The sequence below is a fragment of the Engraulis encrasicolus genome, chromosome 24, assembly GCF_034702125.1.
Source record: "Engraulis encrasicolus isolate BLACKSEA-1 chromosome 24, IST_EnEncr_1.0, whole genome shotgun sequence".
Taxonomy (NCBI): domain Eukaryota; kingdom Metazoa; phylum Chordata; class Actinopteri; order Clupeiformes; family Engraulidae; genus Engraulis; species Engraulis encrasicolus.
In genome coordinates, this window is record NC_085880.1 from 41402910 (window position 1) to 41405409 (window position 2500).

The window sequence follows — 2500 nt, forward strand, 5'->3', positions numbered from 1 at the left end:
AAACCAAAGCTTGACAAAGGCTTTACTGTGTGACAGGATACAGTGTGTGTTTCTCTGTGTGTGAGAGAGAAAAGAAGGATGAGTACGAGTGTGTGTGTGTGTGTGTGTGTGTGTGCGTGTGTGTGTGTGTGTGTGTGTGTGTGTGTGTGTGTGTGTGTGTGTGTGTGTGTGTGTGTGTGTGTGTGTGTTGCACGCTTAATATAATGCACTCCACTCACAACACCTGCAGCAGTTTACTCAATTACAGAGGCCTGATAGCCAGACGAGGTTGCCAGATAGGGAGGCAAGGTTGCCAGATAGGGAGTGAGGCGAGGTGGCCTGGATTGGAACACACACACACATGATGCATATACAGTGGTGCTCATATGTTTACATACCCCAGCAGAATATACACTTTCTCTGCGATTTCTCACAAAATATGAAGGATTACACAAAACCTTTTTTTTTCACTCATTGCTAGTGACTGGCTTAAGATATGTATTAGCAATATTCTGTGTTTACTCTTTCAAAAGCATGATCACAACCCAAACTACCCAAATGACCCTGTTCAAAAGTTTACATACCCTAGTTTCTGATGCTGAATATGGCCCTGTTTAACATCAGGGACCGCTCTAAATTGTTTGTAGTAGTTGTGGATAAGGCTCTTAATGTTCTCAGTTGACAAAACAGCACATTCTTCCTGGCAGAATGGTTGTTTCCTATAATATCTTTGGGTGTCTTGCTGGAACCTCACATTTGAGGTTTCCCCTGAGTGGCTCAATGATGTTGAGATCAGGAGAGTGAGATGGTTGCTCAAAAACCTTCATTTTATTCTTTCTGAAGCTAATGACGGGTTGATTTGGCTTTCTTTGTCAAAATATTGTCATGTTGGCACCGTTGGCATTTCAATTCAGAAATGCAATATGGGGAGTTTGGTTGGAATCAAGCCAATGGGCAAGGGAATCATTGCATTGCAATGATAATTGCAAGGGAAATTGTTCAGGAGGCATAGGACAACCAAAAAATAACTTCAGGCGAAATATAGGACAACATGAAAAAATGTTTTAAACTGTACAGGAAAGAGGCACTTGAGGAAAGATGGGCTGTTGGGGGTTGCCAGGAGAAAGCCATTACTACAAAAATGCAAACATGTTATTTTGCATATGATACACCAAATAGCACAGTGAGAAGCATCAAAATGCCTGTGACAAAGTCATTTGGAAAAATGAGATCAATGTGGAACTTTTTTCAGCCACTATTAACAGTACCATTTGGAGAACAGTCAACGGAGCCTATGATGAAAGTTACACCATCCCTTCTGTGAAACATGGTTATGTACCACTGATGCCATGGGAACATTTGAGTTACAAATGCACTACACTTTTGGTCCATACTCACAGAATGATGAATACATTGCCCTGTGAAAAATACTGGAGGAAACTTGACACTCATCAGCCTTGAAACTGCACATGGTCCATTGTTTGGACATGCCAACATGACAATATTTCAGGACAGAAAGCCAAATCAACCCGTCATTAGCTTCAGAAAGAGTAAAATGAAGTTTTTGAGCGACCGTCTCACTCTCCTGATCTCAACATCATTCAGCCACTCAGGGGAAACCTCAAAAGTGAGGTTCCAGCAAGACACCCAAATATATTATAGGAAACAACTATTCTGCCAGGAAGAATGTGCTTTTTTGTCGACTGAGAACATTAAGAGCCTTATCCACAAATACCACAAACAATTTAGAGCGGTCCCTGATGTTAAACAGGGCCATATTCAGCATCAGAAACTAGGGTATGTAAACTTTTGAACAGGGTCATTTGTGTAGTTTGGGTTGTGATCATGCTTTTGAAAGAGTAAACACAGAATACTGCGAATAAATATCTTAAGCCAGTCACTAGCAATGAGTGAAAAAAGAGGTTTGTGTAATCCTTCATATTTTGTGAGAAATCGCCAAGAAAGCATAGGCCTATATTCTGCTGAGGTATGTAAACATATGAGCACCACTGTACACACGCACGAACGCACGCACGCACACGCACGCACACTTATATGCAAACAAAGGCAGCAGCTGGTGCCTCTCAAAGCTCCTGAGGTCTACTGCAGCCAAGCAGTCATGCAACCATGCCACCAGCCGCGCACACCACCTTAACTGACTCCAGATCAGACGGAGCCTGACTCTCATGCAGACCCTTCGTGCTTTGTGCATCTTCCCCAAAACTTCATGAGCTTGCATTAGCGTCTGGAAATCATAGACAAGCCTGAACGGAATCAGATATTTCACAGCCTGTCCAATCCGAATCGCGGGGCGGGGAATATGCAAGTCAGTGGTTATAGTAGTACGTGATTAAAAATAAGCCACGTGAATTCTTCNATGAGGTTCGANCTGTTTTGAACACACCTGCGCCTTTCCAGAGCTAATCGATTGACAATGTTCCAGATCCATCGCGTGAGAACCAGGTTAGATCAGTCGGCCAACTGGGCATAACGCATACGTAATTAGCTACCAGCCGCGCCC

At 43.0% G+C, this 2500-nt stretch overlaps 1 protein-coding gene across 1 annotated transcript in view; it reads right to left on the minus strand.

The window, feature by feature from the left end:
* The window catches only part of smap1 (small ArfGAP 1), a 223736-nt gene that overhangs the window by 48458 nt on the left and 172778 nt on the right, over nucleotides 1–2500 (minus strand). The gene's annotated exons all lie outside the window — the stretch shown is intronic.